The 21,395-nt window shown below is 35.7% G+C and overlaps 1 protein-coding gene across 2 annotated transcripts in view; it reads left to right on the top strand.

Moving 5' to 3' along the window:
- The window catches only part of LOC113229328 (protein vein), a 118,530-nt gene that overhangs the window by 12,432 nt on the left and 84,703 nt on the right, over positions 1-21,395 (top strand). The window lies entirely within an intron of this gene.

The following is a 21,395-nucleotide window of genomic DNA, read 5'->3' as shown; positions in this document are numbered from 1 at the left end:
GCGGGCGCTGCTACAATACGAACGGGAGACTTTTATATTAGTAAAAATAAACTTTATAACTAAGGTATCGAAGTGTTGCTGGACTATTTTAATCTAAAAATAAAAATTATACTCTCGTCTGAATGAATTACGACGTTGGATTTTTATATTCTATCATTCGTATGTCTTATTTGCTGCACAGTTTCTAGTGGTAATTGGGGACGATTATAAACACAGTTAACATCATCAATCTATTAATACGTTCCACTGCTGGGCACGGATCTCTCTTATGGTGGGGCCTTAAACCATAGCCGCCACGCGAGGTTTGCGAACCGAAAAGCTCGTGATAAATTTCAAATTAAATTTCACACAAATGTCGAAAAACAGATCAGAGGAGCGAGCTCAGATTCGAACCCAAGGCCTCTACTTCTACCTCCTAGTCTCCTCTAGTTTGCCACACTTAGAGCTGGAATATTGTCTTCAAATTGAAATGGGACCAATAAGGAGGTACCCTCTTTCCAACAAAACAAAATCATCAAAATTGGATTACAAATTCCAGAATAATCACGTAACTTACGCACAGAAAAAAAAACTGTCCATATAAAATAAGTAGCTGTAAGGAGCAAGGCCTCTACTTGAGATGCAATAGGTCAAACCATTAGACTACCAGGGCTTCAACTATCTTTTTCATAATACCAAGTGAAAGGAAGAACAATTCGTTTGCCTGTTGGTAAGCGACACGCCACGCGAGTTCACAATTTCACCAGCACGCTTACCCGTCTAAACCGGAGCGCAGTAATGTGAGTATTACTGCCTGGCGGTAGAAATAGGTAAGGTGGCAGTACTTCCCTGGACGAACTGTTTCACAAGGAGCTCTACTACTACTAATTTAATAATAATATAAGGCTTCAGTTACAAACAACAGTTACGCACAACGGAGAGTTTGCGATGGAATTACATGATTTACTTCCGGCTTCCCTATTCCATCATCATTAGGAATAAGAAGTTAGAGCTTAAGCTGGGTTTCCACGCCTATGTTGTAGATACTCCGAAAATGAAAAAAAGAACGAAAGGAGTGTAATTCCCTGCCTGCAGACTTGTTCGTCGAACGCTATAACTTGGGCCTTTTAAAGGCGAGAGTGAATAGGCACTATTTAAGTGTGTATTTTACATATTCGACCTTATCGTCGCTTGACATCGGATAAGATCGAGGTCAAATGCGCACTTACTTACAGACATTTTAAAAACACTACATTCAATTAAAACTACTGCAACATTATGAAAATAAATGTTAAATTTATAACTTTTTTATTAAAAAATGCCGACCTCAAAAGTTCGTGGAATTACATTTATTTGCCACGTTTTATTGAAATCGGTTACCGAAAAGTGCGCGAAATAGGATTAATAGGATTAATCCTCTAGTTTGCCACACTTAGAGCTGGAATATTGTCTTCAAATTCAAATGGGACCAATAAGGAGGTACCCTCTTTCCAACAAAACAAAATCATCAAAATTGGATTACAAATTCCAGAATAATCACGTAACTTACGCACAGAAAAAAAAACTGTCCAATTGAGAACGTCCTCCTTTTTTTGAAGTCGGTTAAAAAACCAAGATCGAAACTGAGTCTCTTCATTACATGAAATTTATTTAACGAGTATGAAAACAAAGAATTATATAATTTAGGAACTAGAGAGTCGACAGCGCAGCTTGAAATTGCAAACCAAAAAAAAAACAACGTATAAACTGAAGTAATAACAAAGTGAGTATAAAATAAGTAGCTGTAAGGAGCAGTAAATCCACTGCGGCTGCGTCGGCGCAGTTGCGGGACTCGCGAGGACATTAGCGCCCCGTCGGTCGCCCACCCACAGACATAATCAGACCAGTCGACGATCGATATCGCCGGGAATATAAAAAAAAAGTATTACTTATAATTCATACGTCTAACAGTTGCTAGGTATTTTTATTACGTTATTTACACTATAGTTATAAAAAAATACATAATATCACTTTTTTTAAAGATGCTCATGCCCAGCAGTGCGATGTACATGGGTCGCGCCCGAAATAATTTTTATTTTGCTCACAAATAAAAAATAGGCTCCGTTCATTCTCTTTTGATAACTTATAAGAGTTGAAAGTAGTTTTAAAACCAATGTAAAATATTCCGAATCATAAGTTTAAAAGACCCTGCTTTATTGGTTGTATACTTTGTGGTCCTGGGCTGTCAATAAAAAGAAATGCGATGTTTAATCTATTTCCCATCGACGGTTAATGAACGCAAATGATAACCTGCGATTGCGCAACGCTCCGGTAAAACTCACGCGCAAATGTCGAGGGCAGGGTTGCATTCAAATCAAAAGCGTTAGCGAAATTCTACACTTTTATCGAATTATTTATTTAGCGACCATTTTCAAACTTTGAATAAAAGATATAGAGTTCGTAAATTTTCGCTTTTGCTACACCACGATAATGCAAGTTTTTTTCGGATCGAAAATCGCGAATATTTGTTTTTTTTAAACAAACCGACTTTTCAGGCTCTTCACAGGTCCTTTCGTCACGATTGACTGACCGGTCGGTTGTAGATAATTTTTCTTCTCTTTCTTTTTATGTTATACTATTTATATGTCATTTAAATATTCAAATTCATCCCTAATATAAACTCGACTTTATTCCAATATACTACTTCACAAAGATGGCGCTACTATTCAAATAGTGATAAAAGTGTTTTAAAGTGACTAAAATACATACTGTTAGTGTTTACCAATGGAATACAAACCACAACTCTGACTATAAGTGTACCAAAAAACTAAGTTGCGAGAAGTGGTTTATGAAGTCGACGAAAGTGATAACGTGGTAACCACAATAGACTGGACACCAAAGAAAAGGAGTGGTAGAAACGGCGGCCTTCCCAAAAGGTAGCAGAGCTCCTTGTGAGGGAGTTCCTCCAGGGAAATACAGTCACCTTATCTGCCGCTAAGCAGTAATGTGAGCTATACTGCGTTCCGGTGCTGATGAAACTACAGGCACATGGGACTTGTCGACTTAGATCTCAGGATGACGGGCGCAGTGCAGTGACCTGTCAAATTTTGCGATATAAAGCTCAGGCGACAGGCGTGTCGCTTACCACCAGACACGACGCACGACTTGTACGTCCTGTCACTTGATATTATAAAAAAATCAAAAGTAATTACCCTGTCAAACGCTTCATCTACTTCCAAACCGCTTTCGGCGTTTCACTTAAAGCAAATTAAAGAGGCCGAATCACATGGCATTTAGAATTAATTGGAGGGCGCGGCGACGCAGGAAAATGTCGACCGTGCAATGTATGAAGAAAGTCTTTAATTTAGGGTTTCTTTGAATTAATCGAGGTCATATTAAATGAAATAAGAGTTATAAAGGTGAAGCGCATATAAGACCCGCTGGTAGGTAGTTGCTACGCAGGTAAAGCGATCTTAAAGTAGACAATCATGGTTTATTAGTATTTAATGACAATTAAAACATCACAACGCCTTAGTTAACAACACTTAAGTAAATTGAATCGTGTAATGTATTATAAACAATCGAATATACCCACAATAGTAAAACTCGGATTAAATAAATAATTGATAGGACGATATACACACATCAAAAGTTTCTGGGAATCAAGGTATTTTTTTAAATATTTCGTTATCCTATTGAAGTTTAAGTAATAGTTTTAATAATTTTTATTAAAAATTCCAGTTAAATTTGTTTACACATATCTGGACGCTACTCGTGGGTTTACATATTTTAATTCACATACAAGCATACACACACTACCTTGATGAATTAACTTATTGTTTATTATTATAGTTTATTTACTTCCAAATAAAAAACAAAATGGCGAAAGTCAGAAAATCTATGACAAAGACTCGAATCTCGGTTAAGATATTTAATTTTTATTTAGAGATGAAACTATTTTTTCGTGATCTAGAATTGAGTATTTTTTCTTTTTCAAACATATCGAGCTCTTTACAGGTGCCATAATTACGAATACGGGCGACTGACTATGCTATTGTACCTGTAAAAACTGTCTTCGTGGTCGAACGGTTGTCATGGGCGTCTACCACGAAGAACGTCCCGGGTCCAGGAGAAGTATTTGCATGGCCTACATTTATTTCCCTCCTAAGTTTGTCTGTTCGTGAGGTTTCCCTAGTACGGGGTTATGAGTTGGTTTGTTTGGAAATACAAATGTTAAACTAATAGATTTCTCACATATTGTACTAGGAGAAAAAGTCGTTAAAAAACCAAAAACAAAAATCTGCAAAAAGCACATTAATGAAACAAACATTTCGTGAGGTCCGCTGGTTCGTTCCGTGGCTTTGTTGGCATAGCGTCTGCTACGGTTTGCTAGAAGACGTTGGTTTGGACGGCCGGATCGAAGGATTTTTTTTTTCTAAGTCTTCATATTAATAATTATAACAAACTAGTGGAGTACGTTCCCAAAAAATAATTGAATAGAATGGTGGTAAACACCCTGATATTCAATAAACTAAAAATATTGTTTCAATAATAAAATTCAAAAACAAAATTCAATAAAAAAAAAGATGCTTAAAAAACAATCTTCTTCTTATCGTGCCGATGGCAAACTATGATGCTTGCCATCGTGGTGAAAAGATATGCCAATCGGCGTAACGTACTCGCGGATTGCCCAAGGTCCGCTAGACGTACAGGGAAGGAATGATACGTCGTGGGGGAGGCGTCCTTTCGTGCACCCCGCAATAAATCAATAAAAATTTTCTGAGAGTCTTTTTACCATTAACATTCAAAATTAAATTCTATTATAATCTGTCTTTTTGGAAGATGGAGTAAAATGACAGTTCATAGCGTAATAGTGTTGCCCGCTTGCAAGCAGCTAGTGATTGCAGCCGATATCGACTATCGATTGAATGTTAATTACGCTTATGAAATAAATAGCCGAATTTGTTTCATTTGCGTCATCATCGGGGAATTAATCGTCCAACTGCTGGGCACAGATTCATATGAACTGTTAATTTTTGAAAATTCATATATACATGCACTAATTTCAGTAGTATGTATATCAAAAATACAAATGGGATACATATTTTCAAGTTTTTTTCTAATTTAATATACATAATCAAATCTGCCTGCCATTATCAAAATGTGTATGACTAAAAATTAATTTCGATACTTAAGAGACTAACTGTCAAATTACGAATAAAGAATACAATAACGCAATTAGTCATTGACTTACAAATAAATGGACGACGGGTCTAATACAAAAACCACGAAAAAAATGTCCCAAGTCAACCTATTTAAACGTAGTGACATGTCAAGGAATATGAAAAAGCTAAAACGTTGAATTTAAATTGTAATGTCATCGCAGTACTGTCTAATTTTGCTTGCTTCGCTGTCAGTCGAACAAACGAAGACTAAAGCGTGAATGACGCTCTGTATACGATTTTAACGCCCTATAAGTTCGGACACTTTTTAGCGCGGACCCGACGTCCATATAATTGTAAGTCAATGCAATTAGTAATCATTAAACCGTCCTAACATTCACAATTCAGACATTTATGGTAAAATTTTACCTACTTTCACAATCTATCGATAAAATTGTCGCCAACAACTACATCACTATTTAAAATTTTACGAAAACTGACAACCCTGCAAATGTCATTTTGCTCCATCTTCAAAAAAGACAGACTATAGAAACAATCCAAAGGCTGAATAGGTGGAAAAAGCAATGAATAACTTGCATAAAATAATCGACTCACGTAGAGACTGTCGGATCACATCCATGATCTCGGCGCCATGCCATATGAGGGTCAAAATGTTTTTTTTTCTAACTACTTGAAAATTAATATCATTACCATTTATTGCTGAGGCAATGGACTGGTGCATTATGCAAATGTAATTATGTTTGTAATAAAAATTAAATTGATGGCGATTAATGGAAAATATGAACACTTGTATGAACAACAACATCTTAAACCGCCACGGGCCTTTTTATAAGGAAAAGTATTACCACGGTACAATAAAATTGCTAGTAGGGCAACTCCCGCCCGTTCGGTACGTAAATACCATGTAAATACCTACACTTTGTTCTGTGTTTACGGTTGTTACATTGATATTTTAATTATATAGTATATAGAAAATAGAATGCAAACACTCATAGCCCCGCTTTAGGGAAATCCTGTGTCTCAGGTGCCATGGACACACACATAAACAACTACAAACTACACTAAAACTCACGAAGGAAATAAATGTAGGCCATACAAATATTTCTCCCGACTTAGGAATTGAACCCGGGACTTACGCGTGGCAGACCAGTATGGTTACCTTTCGTCCACAGAGGCAGTTTATCTAAAGGTTGTAAACATAATTTGAATAAATAATCTCAAAAAAACCGACCTCAAAAGTACGTGGAATTACATATAATTACTAAGTTTTATTGAAATCGGTTACTAGAAAGTGCGCAAACCCGGATTCATCCCTTAGTTCGCCACTATACGGAACTTGACATAGGAGATAATAAAAATCGGGTTTCACTACTCAAAGTAATATATTATTGAGAAAGAAAAACGCCTTGGATTGGATAATAGCAAAATCAACCACTAAAATAATAGCTCCTTATAATAAAATTTAGGCGCTATTTGTAAAAATTAATCTTCATACGTCCCTTCAAGCCACCCTTAGATGTGGATGATTTTCTTCAAAATTAAATGGGACCACTATGTAGGTACCCTCTTTTCAACAAAAAAATAATCACGAAAATCGGTTCACAAATTTCAGAGTTATCGCGTAACATACATACAACAAAAACATAGAGTCGAATTGAGAACCTCCTACAATTTTGAAGTCGGTTAATTAAAAAAAAACGTCTTCATCACAATATTCTTGTACTATATTGAAGTAACGTTTGTTAAATGCGGTAGCTACTAACGTATTGATATTGGTATTTTGATTATGGGGTATATATTTTTTTTATAATAACAAGTCACGGCCCGAACAAGTCGTACGCCTGGTGGTAGAAGAATGAAGATCAAAGAACAAAGATCTTAGGGGCACTGCCACTGCGCCCGTCACTCTGAGACATAAGTTGACAAGTCCCACATGCCTGTGATTTCACCAGCGCCCTTACCATTCGAAACCGGAATGCAGTAATGCGAGCATTACTGCTTGAAGGCAGAAAATGTTAAGGTGGCAGTAGTTCCCTGGACGAATTCTTTCACAAACCTCTACTGATACTATAGGTATTGTCAATACAGTCCTTACCTTATTTAATATAGTATGAATTTAGTGTTTTATGTCCACCTCCTTCTTTTTTCTTCTTACTGTCCTTATTCCACTAGGTGGGGTCGATTGTCGGTGTCTTTCTTCCACTCTACCCTATCACACCTTTCACATCAATGCCATCTTTCACACAATCCATCCATCTTTTCTTTGGCCTTTCTTACCCCTTATATATTCACCAGTTCTTCTAATTTACTTTCTGGTCTTTCACATTGTCACGTCTCGGCTCCCTTTCATTATATGTTTCACATATTCATTCGACGCTATATCATGTTGTCAACTGAACGTAAAATTATCCACCTCGAATTCCTCCATTAGCCATAACTGCAAGACATAATGTTTCCTCAACATCTTCAAAGCTGGAACCACAAACATAAAAACCGTTTCGCTATAACATTGCCCTAAAACGTCCTCCCAACTTTATAATTATCACGGTGTTACGCAAGCCGAAGTGGTACGAACTGAAATATTATTTTAGGAGTTCAGAGACCGTACAACAGCAGGGTGATTGGTAGGAAATTTTGCACCTTAAGCTAGATGTATTTTAGTGTGTTCTTCGTTTGTGTTTGATATTGGTGGATATGTCTTTTCGATGTCGTGTAGGCGTCATGTGACGCGTATCACTCACCGAGGCGCTTCCTTCGGACTGTTATAAAGAAAAAAGTTGAACACTGCACGGATTGAGATGGTTTTCATAATAGGATCGAAGGTGGGAATTTCGGAATGTGTTGTTGATTTGGCAATTATATATTTAGCAGGGGTTATTTACTTTGTTTTGAATTTTTAACACGTGTAACTATGTTATTTTCGTCGTCGTACTAGCCCTGTTTGTTGTCCGTCTACATCTATCTACATTAAACTGTTTCATTAATAATATCGTATTTTGATAAAAAATAGTAACTAAAGAACTTGTGTTGTGGAAATCGGAAACGATAACGGCACCACAAGCACTTACACCCGAGACAATATTGAAAAGTTACGTTGACAGCCGGGGATCGAACCCGGGGCTTCAGCGACACCATGAAAATCGGTATGCAAGCCGCTCGATCTCGGAGGTCGCTAAAAATATAAAAAATATGTTATTGAGTTTTATATTTAGAGTATGTATAACACTCGATAAGAAGAAGCCATTTTGCACCTACCTAATGAAAAAGGTACAAAAAGGTCTCTAAAATTTTATCAATACAAGACCTATACTATTGACGATAAAAAAACGATTGTATTAGTGCGGGAAAAATTATAATTCGAGCCAAGGCAGTATCTTAGCTCTTATGACAAATGAATTTATAAGTGAAAGTAGTAATTAGAATTGTTTGAAGAGTGATTATATATATATATATTCCTCTGTTTTTAGAAACATAATCGCTTCTTACTCACGCGCAGCCGCTAACGGGCTCTCGACCGAGCTAAGTATGTGTGGCGCAGAGGAAAAAGCAGCCATGCCATATTCGACATAAACGATTATTGCTCGCCCCAATGCGGAGATGTGCACCTATATATTTTTTTGTTGTAAAATATTTGGGGCTTGAAAATTAATGGAATAGATACAACGGTTGCTCTATTTTTGAAACTACAGTGTTTGCCATTAATTTTTTATACTAACGTTCTTTTTCACTGTTTAATGAAAATGCAAATTTAGCATAGTTACATAGTTATAGCTGTTTTATAAAAAAAAAAATAACCTCAAAAGTTTGTGGAGATATAAGTATTTTGTATACAGTCTGTACAATTTTGTTTAAAGCAAACAAACATTTATTTATTATTTATAATCTATTTGCTAAGGTTTATTGAAATCGGTTAACGGATAGTGCCTAATTAATTCTGCACCCTTAGAGATCGAATATTTTCTTCAAATTTTCATGTGACCACAACTGTAGTCTATGCGAGAATAGCAGTATCTCGCGCAAGTCGCGTCCTGTCGTGCTAGCCCTACTGAAGTACCCCGTTTCAAAAAAAAAAACAGTTATCGAAATAAAAACAGAAAGAAACAGTAATTGTGAACCTCCTCCTATTTTGAAGTCGGTTGAAAATTGCTCTGCATCATCTCCCTTGGAGAACAAAAAAACTATAAATTGTTTAGCTTTTAATAAAATTAATTGAAAAAAGTCTCATTCTGCACAAATTAAAAACCAAAATATAAATTATAAAACATGAAAAGGTAATTCTCGGACTAGAGTTCACTACCTAATTGCCGTGGCAATTTTTATTATTTAAATATTCAAGTATATTATCCTGTAATTATTAAATAATATTTGACGATACAATACTCGGACATTAAATAATATTGCACGATAAAAAAAATAGAATATTTAAATAATAAAAATTGCCTCGGAAATTAGGTAATGAACACTTGTCCGAAAATGACCGACAACAATACGAGTGTAATAAGCATTTAAACTCAAAGATGCCTACAAATTTACGTAAGATAAAAATGAATAAACAAATAAATACACGTGTCACACAAAATTTGTTTTTATAATAAAGATCAATAATCTTTAAAATCTTATAAAATCAAATTTTGTTACGCAGCGTTTCTATTAGACAAGATAGTTGACGAAAATTAATTCACTGGCAATTTAATAATTAACCTCAATTGCGTTGACTATAAAGACTTAATTCTGTTTGGTTCTTTAATTGCTGATTCTAGTTTGAAACAAAGTAAATTTGATGATATTAAGGAAAGTACACTGTAACGCATACTTAAACATAAAGACTGTTTTTTAAATGTTTTTTTATACAAAAACAAAAATTAAAAAATACATCTTTGGTGGGAAATAGCTTTTATTAGTAAATAATATATAAGAGCTAGACAATCGAAGCGGACTATATGTTTAAAGCAAATCATGCGATGTTATAAAATAATCGAGAATATAATATGTAATTTTTATTTACTCCATTAAAAGGCTACAAACACTTAATCTGGGTAATAACATTAGACGTACAATGGTCATTTAAACAGATCAACCAATTAACTTCTATATGGTAAGTTATTGCTTGTATTATAGGAGTTGGTGGTCCATAAAGTTAACAGGATTGATAAATACAACCATTGACTTACAAATAAATGGACGACGGGTCTAATACAAAAACCACGAAAAAAATGTCCCAAGTCAACCTATTCGAAATTTAAATTGTTATGTCATCGCAGTATCGCGCTGTCCGTAGAACAAATGAAGACTAAAGCGGAGTGTCGCGCTCTGTATACGATTTTAGTGCCTTACAAGTGCGGACACTTTTTAGCGCGGACCCGACGTCCATATAATTGTAAGTCAATGAATACAACCGAATTATTCACTCATTCGAACGTGGTAGGTATGAATTGTACCATATACCTATAGATCGTGTCCATTCTCCACAAAACGGAGTCCCTTTGAGCTGACTCCGATTTCTCGTGATATGTCCATACCGATTGTCTCCAGCTACTTGGAATGAACCTGTCGTCCAATTTGAACTTCGGCGGATACATTGAATCCATGGCCAAAAATGCAGCAAGGAAGCTTGAGATCCTTTCCAGGATGAGGCGTTATTTCACACCGGGACAGTTGCTTCAGCTGTACCAAGCACTTTGAATTCAATTGACAACCGTATCAAGAGGCTTATAGGTGACTCGGAATTAGTGGAGGCGAAGCTGCAGAGCCTTGAACACCGCCGTAAAGTTGCTTGCTTATCGGTATTTTACAGGATATATCACGGAGAGTATGCGATGGAATTACGCTTCCACATTTATATGGCGAACGGCTATGGAGTGGAATTCCGTGCCTGCAGACTTGTTCTCTGAACGTTATAAGTTGGGTCTTTTCAAGGCGAGAGTGAATTGGCATCATTTAGGTGTGCATGCTTCATCGTCGATCTCATCGTCACTTTCCATCAGGTGAGATGGAGGTCAAATGCGCACTTATATTTTATATATAAAAAAAAAGATTCTTGAAGATTCTACAGTTTAATCTGTCCGATGGTCTACCATCTCCTCATATCACTCTAGTCAAAGATTGTCTATCTAATTTTTTCTTATTCTACAAACTAGATCGAAAATGAAATAAACTTTCGATAAAAAATATCAAAAACTCCAATAACCATCAATTTAAGATATTGCTTAAGGATTTCTTAGAATCTCACGATTATGACGGTACAGAAAAATTATTACAGATTGTCACCTAACACATAAACTCGAAATCACTAATACACAGTATAACACAAAATTTTCATAAATAAAATTGCCCTCCAACCTGACACACACACCCACACATGCACACAAACGCGTACGCGTACACACACATACAAATAAATGCATTATATATATATAATATTTAGTACATATAACTGCAGGCCCAGACATACATACACTTACAACAAAACATACTAACAATCGTTTTCCAATGTATTTAAAACTAATATAACAACAGTTAATTTTCATTTTTGCCTTATTTTGTAACTGTTTAAATATACATATCCTCTTGTCTCATGCTTTTGTAATTGTATGAATACACGTGTCTTCCTGTCTTATGCCCCTCTTTCTCATATCTGCTTAGAGGTATAAGGGTGTAAGCCTAGTGTTCTATAACACAGGCTAATCCTAGTATAGCTGCTCACGCGATACATGCAGCCATAGACGCATACCACACCTAGAGGTGCCGGTGATGATTTTATACCGATTTATCCGGGAATCAAAGTTATAACAGGTAAAAGAACTAATATTAATTGCTATTTCGGTAACTACTTTAGCAAACCATAAAGTTTTTAATGCCTGGGTCTGCCATTTAAAAAAAAATAAACAACTTCCAAAATACGTCACGACAATCGTTGTGTGTTATTATTTGGGCTGGTGATTTCGGTGTTTATTTATTGAAAACATACCGTAAGTAGCGTTTTTTAACTTTACCCTGAATATAAATGTTTATAAACTATACTTTAAGGAGTAATTTCATGGTAAACGTTAGAACCACTCAAACCGAATATTATCAGATTTATTTCATTACTGCTTTTTAAGTGCAGGATTTGCGGTGTATTACTGCATTTTATTTGAGATGTTTTTGTTGGTAGTACGGAGGATATTTATTTAGCAATGCAGAATAATAATTTTTGTTTATAAAAACTTGTATTTAAACTGAATGCTTTTCTAATTTGCGAAATCAAATAGCCGCCATTTTGCGGTAGGAGGAGCGCATCGCGTGAGCGGCTAAACACCAGACTTTCACAAACGAAACTAAATTTAAGAACATGTGCCATGGACCATAGGCATTTCTTTGTGAAAGTTAATAAAGACATTTTAATTTTTTTTATATTACGACTGGTTTAGAAACAGTCTTTATTATCACCTTGTAAGTAGATATATAAAATGTCACAGAGCCTGATACCTAGAGAATAGGCTTTCTTTCACGACTTATTTAATCTTTGATAACACCGTCACTACAACTTGCAATATAGATTAGTAGAATTGTGAAAGAGTTCGTCCATGGAAGTACTGCCACCTTACCTATTTCTGCCGCCAAGCAGTAATGACAACATTACTGCACTTAGGTTTAGAAGAATACGGGTGCTGTGGAAGGGGTGAAATTACAGGCACATGGGACTGTCAACTTATGTCTCAAGGTAACGGGCACTGCGGTAGTGCTCCTAAGATCTTTGCGATTTAAAGCTCCGGCACTGCAAGTGTTATAGATAGGCGTGTCGCTTACCATCAGACGCACCCGTTACTTTACATTATAAAAAAATGCTTGTCAATGTCTTAACAAAAGTTCAAATCAAATAAAAATTATTTCTGTTCTGGGTATATTTTGCTTCCCGCGGCTTAAAAGTTAATTACCTTAACTTTTAAGCCGCGGGAAGCAAAATATAACTGCCTCTGTGGCCGAACGGTTACCATGCCGGACTGCCACGCAGAGATCCCAGGTTCGATTCCCGGGCCGGGAGAAATATTTGTATGGCCTACAATTATTTCTCTCGTGAGTTTGGGTGTAATTTGTGGTTGTCTATGTGTGTGTCCATGGCACCCGCGACACAGGGTTTCCCTAGCGCGGGGCTATGTTGAGTGTATGCGTTAAAAATAAAAAAATACGAAACTAAGACTACTTATATTTTAACTCATCCGACCTACCGTAGAAAAGGAATGCCCTCCAGTGTAGTGCAAATAAAAACAAACAAGTTGCCTTATACAAGACTTCCCCAACCAGATAGCATCGTGGCCGTAGTAGACCACATTGCGTTTGCGGACCACGTCGCTTCACCGCCTAATATGTAGGGGCGACCTCGGCCTGACTCGATGTATGGTCCAAATGTAAACGAAGAGCGATGTCATTTCAGTTTTTTTTTTTTTACTTCGGTCAATAAAATAAGCTTACCGAAATAGTAAAACAAAACGAAAAACTTGAGAGGCAGAATATATTCTTTAAAGGGATTATTTTAGTATGCGAAAAAAGGGAATCAATTTCAAAGTATTTAAAATTTGACAGAAAATTACGGGAATCCTGAGAGAAATTTGAACCTTAACGAAACGAAAGAATGAAGAAATGATAAAGCGTTTTATACCCAACCGAAACTCCTTTTATTACATAATTAATTCTGCAGTCGAATTTATTTCGAAGAAATTGTAATTTTTCTTTTTGTTCGACCACGGTGTATTTTGACACCATTTTGTATTCTTTATTTCTTATATTGTTTTGTTTTATTTTAGTAATCTAAATTATAATGATGTAATATTGATTTATGAAAGTATTGATAGGAACAGGGAGATTGAAAACAATCTAATGAGGGCTCCGCGGAACCGTGAGACACAGGTAATAATATAAATTATGTACCCACTTTTAACTTCTGATATCGATATGATATTATGATTATCGATATATCGTTAGTTGATAAACTGAGCTTGCAATCACTATACAATTTTTATTTAAACTTCGAAAATAACTCATCCACAAGAAGCTCTATTACTATTAAAGAATGTGATATTTTATGCTACGAATTAATGAAATGTGCTTCATTGCATTTTATAAGTTACAAACACAGCAAAGAACAGTAAATATACTATTAAAGTACAACAGGTAGTCTGATTGTTAAGTAGCATTTCCAAAGCGGTTGTATTCTATAAGAAACTCATTATTTGTATTCCTAATGGTGGTTTCTGAAATATTAAAATAAAAAAATTACTTGCCTCTCTAGTTCAGCGAAACGAAGAGAATCTTGGCCTCTGGCACTTAAGTACTTGCGCCGTATCTTTCGGTTTTGTGCCAATTCTGATTATTCGGGCACATTCAGCTCCTTCAATTCTTTGGCATCTCCATCCTTCCGACAATATATCGAATGACCCGCTGCACAATGACTCATATTGTAGTCTAGCCCTAGTTAGAGTAAAAGAAAAAGGAAAGGCTGTAATAAAAATAATACAATGATATAAAAAGTATACGATATAAATACAAAAACACTCCCTACTAATACTATACTATAAAGTCCAAGCACTTACCCAAGAGGGCCTATATACGTATGTATTATATCCTATGCTTTAAAAACAGTTAAATTACGTTATGTTGGGTTTTATATAATGATTAATTTGCAAATTTTGATGGATAAGAATTGTGGAGTGAGAAGGAATTCGAGAACTATTCAAATATTAAAAGTAAATTACCAGGAACCAGTGAAGGTGAGATGATGATGAAGGAGGTTAGCATAGTCACAGAAGGTTGCCCCAAATACGTTCGTTTGGCAGTTCGATCCTCAGCCATAAACGCTTGTGAAAAGAATGGCTAAAGCCTAGATTTTATCTCTATTGAGTCTGACCCTCCAGTTCCCAAATCCTCCTTCGATTGGTCCTAGAATCTATCGAAATATCCTCCGTATCATATTTTTTATTATTATTTTTATTAAAACAATGGATAAACAATGGATTTTAATAAAATGCCGCTAACGCTTTTAAATTACGCCAAACTGCGCCCGTTCAAATCAATCTATCTCATATAGAGTTATAACCTGACAATCGCATTAATCTCAACACGCGAGAAACTATAAATCTTGACACTTGTCACCTCTGCTCTACTATTGTACAAACATTACTATTACAGTAGAACAGGATTCGACGCATGAAGAACAGTTTTCAATTATAACAAGACTAATAACCTTGAGGCTAAACACTTTTTACAGGTTTTTTATGATTCCAAGGAATGGGACAAAGAAGTCCTGCGTCATGATGATAAGCGACACGCCTGTTCATAACAGTTGCAGTGCCACTCAGGAGACATAAGGTGATAAGTCACATGTGCCTTCAGCTTCACCTTAATCGGAGCATACTAATGCTTACATTACTGCTTGGCAAAAATAGCTATGGTCCCTGGAGAAACTCTTTAACACGAAGCTCTACCGCTATTAAAGAAACAAAAATCAAAAAAGAACAGACGTCTACAGAGCATTTGCGCACTCCGTCCAATTCGTATCAGTTCTGAATCCGAGAAATGTCAGTTCGAAATGTTACAGGGATCATTTTATCCGCTCACGCGATACATGCAGCCGTAGACGCATACCACACCAAGAGGTGCCGGTGATGATTATATACCGATTTATCGGATATCGGAGTTATAACAGGTAAAAGAACTAAAATTAATTGCTATTTCGGTAACTACTCTAGCAAACCATAAAGTTTTTAATGCCTGGGTCTGTCATTTAAAAAAAATAAACGACTTCAAAAATACGTCACGACAATCGTGTGTGTTATTGTTTGGGCTGGTGATTTCGGTGTTTATTTATTGAAAACATACCGTAAGTAGCGTTTTTTAAGTTTACCCTGAATATAAATGTTTATAAACTATACTTTAAGAAGTAATTTCATGGTAAACGTTAGAACCACTCAAACGGAATATTATCATATTCACCCAAGTACACCAAAAATTTAATTAGTGCTTTTTAAGTGCAGGATTTGCGGTGTATTACTGCATTTTGTTTGAGATGTTTTTGTTGGTAGTACGGAGGGTATTTATTTAGCAATGCAGAATAATAATTTTTATTTATAAAAACTTGTATTTAAACTGAATGCTTTTCTAATTTGCGAAACCAAATAGCCGCCATTTTGCGGCAGAAGGAACGCATCACGTGAGCGGCTACTCTGTACAAGCGATATTCGTATTTTTTCCGATCCGAATCAGGGGGTCTACTCTCGATCTCCGTCTGATATCCGTCCGAAACAATTACTGTCAAATAAGTAATATTCGACAAAATTAAAAGACAAGTATCAAGTATGAAGCTTCATTCGCATCACGCGTCTTTTCATTTGGTCAAGTATTGTTTCGGACAGAGATCGAGAATAGACCCCCAGGTCCGATTGTTCTGGAATTGTATAGTCTCGGACTCGGAAAGAATACGAATTGGATGCAGTGCGAATACGCACTTACTGAAGTCAAGTAATTTTAACTATCTCCAAATCATCACAATTTCTACTATGTTATTAAATATGTGTACAAATTTTGGACTAAACATAACTAATAAGTTAATAACTTTAGAGGTGCAAAAGTAGAGTATAGTTCACAACCCTTGAAAAACATATGACATCGGCAATCCGTATTGGACCAGGGTGGCCGACTGCGGACTAAATTCTCTCAAAAGAGATCCATGCTACAGCAGTGGAACGTACACCGTAGTAACCAAACGTTATGACTAATTGAAAAACCATTTTAAAGAAACGTAAACAAGCGTACATACCAATCGATCAATCCAGACTGTTGATTTTGGCCTCTTGAACAATAATTCGATTACTATGGCATCGGCAAACATTACAAAAATGTAATTAGCAAGGTTATATTGGGGATTCGTAAACAATTGAAATGTTATTGAACTTCAATGTCCAGACAACGTGGAAATTGGAAAAGTTTAATTTTTTGCGGGGATTTTATTTCCATCGACTACTGCGTGTATTTACGTTTGAAATCGCATCTTGATTTTACGTAGCGTTGGTAAGTCTTCTTTTTTGTATTTTTTTTGTTTGGTTGATAGTTATCGGTTTTCTGTAGGCCTTGATATGAAGATACTGTTGTCATTTCATGATATTTATGATAATACTAATTGTGTCTTTCATATTCAAATGACAATATTTAACACAAAATTTAATTGAATGAAAATTATAAAAACAATACTCGCACAATTGAAAACTCTAAAAATAATATTCGTAAAATTGAATACTATTCTAACAATAATCGTGCAATTTCATTGTTTTAAAGTCGACATATGTATGACTGAAATGTATAAAAATAACACTAGTACCTAGAGTTAATTAAGAACTATGGAAACTATACTCGTACATGAAACAATTCTTTCAAACGAACCAACGTTTTGGGTCCTTTATTTGTTGTTTTTCCACTATATATACGTTATCAATTAACTATCTAATTTTTTACTTTCACCAAATTTTTACCATTCCAAGTAACGCTAAATAGTTTCAAGTCCTACGTGTAACTTCGCGAAAACCTAAAAACTCGATAAATGCTCGTGAAATTAAAAACTGTAAGAATAATACTCGTGCAACTGAAAACTCTACAAAAAATACTATTATTAACATACAACCGAAACCTATAAGAATAATATTCGTATAATTGAATACTATAAAAATAATACTCGTACAAATTGAAAACTCTAGAAACAATATTCGTTAAATCATAATACAGATATGATTTACGGATCTGTCAGTCTATTTGTCGCAAACATGTTGTCAGTCAGATCGAATGTTTAGTCTAGGCTTGTCTGATGTCTCGATGGGATTCCCTGGAATCCAGGACGTCTTCTGCGGTTAACTGTTATAGTAGGAAAAATAGGAATAGAATTTTATAAACTTTTTTCTTATTCTACCCTGTACATGACGTCTTATTATCAAAAACCAATTTGTATAAAATACGAAATATGAGGTGAAAATCATTAATACTTTCAAATTTATTTAAATCAGTGAAAGGCAAGAAAATGTTGTTATGAAATGTTGTTCAATTATGTTTTGAGAAACTACTCCGCTAGATTGAACACTTAGAAAAAATTCACTTCGATCCCGTGGGATTCGAACCAACGTCTCAAAGCAAACCGTGCCAGACGCTATTGCGCCAACTAAGCCACGGAACGAACCAACGCTACGGCTCTCACGAATTTTTCCATGTGTTTGTTATAGATACAAACTATTTATTAATCCACAAAGCAATGACATAGATACATTACAATATTATGACTGCATATGGTGAATGGTCATACTACGGAAGGCCTATACTCAGCAGTTGGTGATGTAGGACTATGAATAATCATCATGATACATTTTACCTTACCTCCTTAACGAGGCAAACCTGTGTCTTCAGAGACAGTTCCCTTTCTAATTAATGTTCTTAATTTTCAAACAAACAATATCGGTACCCTCGTGGAAGAAAGACAACTTTTTTACTACCTTTCATAATCTCAGAGTACTAAAAAAACCGACTTAAAAAATACAGTCCAATTGAGAACCTCCTCCTTTTTTTAAAGTAGGTTAAAAACAGTAAAAGTATATACATATCCAACATAACGTTTTTGTTAAAGTCATAGTTCATTGTAACCCACTTTGAAACGTTACGAAAAACAATTCAGTATAATAAAAAAAAATTACGTAACTCGACTTACATTTTGCCTGTGGCGAGCAGATCTTACTCGTAGCACTCGAGCTCGTACAGGAATCTCAGAATTCTCTTGCGTCTGCTGAAGATTTCAAGGAGCGACACCGGCACTCCAAAGTACTCGTACTTCACCACACACATATATCTATATGTCTGTGTACTTCACCCTGTAGCTAAACCACGTCGGAACATTGTAGGTAGTAGGATTAGAGGCCGTTTCCTATCCCCCATGCGCGCTCTGCATCGAAAACTATCCGAGACAGGTAAGTAACCGATATATACACTGTACAATTTTATTTTCATTGAAATATGGCAAGTTTTATTAAAATCGGTTAACGGTAAGTGGGTGACATTCAATAAAATTCGAATCGAATTCATCCCCTAATTTGTCATATTTAGAAGTAAAATGCAAAATAGTTTCGTCAAATTTGAATAGGATACTGGGGTGCCCCCTTCTCAACAAAAAAAATTAAGAAACTGGTAAATAAACATTATTAATTACTTAGTTAACTATTCATCATCCAAATTAAAATAATTATTATATAAACTCGTGTATAAATATTTGTTACAAACATATTCTATGTATTGGATCCGTATATAGTTATATATTTAGTATGTAGCAATGTATACGTGTGTTATATAGTACGTTTTATGAATTTTGTTTAAAAGTGTATTCAGTTCAGTTTAGCTGCATTGTACACCATTAACTGCCTTTCATCTATAAGTCCGCAAGACCGCTGTCTAGCGATATGGTCGCCGATTTTACGTTTAACAATGTTTTGTATTTTTATTTTGTGTGTAATAAAGCTTATTCTATTCTATTCTAAAGAAGCACCGAAACCGATTCACAATAACTGTCGGGTGTAAACGCGTAACATGCACAAAAAAATACAGTCAAATTGACAATCTCCTACTTTTTGAAGTTGGCTAAAAACAAATGTACGCGATTTAGATCCGAAAAAAATAGTATCATTTCCATATTACTAATAGATTGTCATATGGAGCCAAAAGCACTTTAGGAACGGACAACAACTATAAACGAAAGTTTTCGTAGTCTGAATCACAATGGATCAAGTTTCAAAGATGTTTTCACAAATCTAAAGTGACTCAAGGGGTTGTGATGATCATCATATTGTTTGTTGCGCAATAAACTTAGTTTTCCTGGAAGCTTGTGTTGGTTCATACTACCTGGAAATTGTCTGTTTTTGGCGTACTCTCAAAAGTGGATCAAATATGCTAAACAGTGTATTGTATTGCAATATGATTAAATTATTGAACCAGATATTTAATTTTGACTATATGGTCTCAAACTAGTCAATTCCCTGTATTATATCTCTGTTATTCGGTACCAGAGCATAACTCTGGGGCATCCCAGAGCACCCAAACCAGAACTAGTTTAGATAAGTTCATTTCCCATATTGGTCCTACCGGGAATCCAACCCGGGACGTCCGCATCCAGCGCCTACAATGTAAACCGTCAGGCCACCGAGGTCGTCTATTACTGTTTGTTATTTTTTAAATGTACGTCGTGACTTACTCATCATCCACCGATTATACGTCTCACTGCTGGACACAGGCCTTTTTATAACAAAGGGTTTGACCATAGTTCGTCTCGCTGACCCAAGTTAGAGATTTCGCACGTGCCGTTAAGCCCTTGGTAGTGCAAGGGTTGTGAATTTTGGTATTTAGTTTACTAATAACCCCTATATACGGGACGATTTGTTTTCACGATCCGTCGTGACTGATCGAAACGACGAATCGATACTGTGTTTTTTTTTTTAAATACCAAGTGATGGGTCTAACAAGTCGTATGCCTGATGGTAAGCGACACGCCTGTCCATAACATCAGTGTCACTCAGAGCTTTAAATCGCAAAGATCTGAAGGGCACTGCCACTGCGCCCATCACCCTGAGACATAAGTTGACAAGTCCCATGTGCCTGTAATTTCGCCAGCACCTTTACCTTTCAAACCCGGAACGCAGTAATGCTCATATTACTATTGGTAAGATATCAGTAAGTGTTTCCTAGGACGAACTGTTGTAAATATTTTGTTATTGATAATTGGGGATACCCAAACGTGTTAGATTTCGAATTAAATCACTTTATTATATAATAATAGTAATTTTTTTATGAAAACACACGCAATTTTTTATTCCATCTTATAGCTTAAGACAAAAATATTTTTCGTACCAATGCATTGATACATTGTTTACCACAACCGGACCTCCTGTCTGCCCTTTAGGTGGCCCTTGACACGCTTCCATGCAAGCCATGCAAGTCATACATCAAAGTAAAATTACCCCATTACACCTTGTTATGTTCACGTGATATAATATCGAGTTATTGGCGTATGTTTATTGCGGTATTATGTATGGCGTTGAAATGTAAAGTTATGGGGGGAAATACTGCATAACTCTACACCACACATCTGCTATAGGAGCCACAGTGTACAAACATTATCATCGTCGTGGTATTCAACATAGTCCTTTTGTAAAGGTAATCCTTTACTTAGTTTAGGTATAGGAGGTACACTATTAGGTTGTA

This window comes from Hyposmocoma kahamanoa, unplaced genomic scaffold, assembly GCF_003589595.1.
Source record: "Hyposmocoma kahamanoa isolate Upper Pololo Valley unplaced genomic scaffold, ASM358959v1 303, whole genome shotgun sequence".
Taxonomy (NCBI): domain Eukaryota; kingdom Metazoa; phylum Arthropoda; class Insecta; order Lepidoptera; family Cosmopterigidae; genus Hyposmocoma; species Hyposmocoma kahamanoa.
Note: the sequence above shows the minus strand (reverse complement) of the source record. Positions and strands in the feature narration are given on the sequence as shown.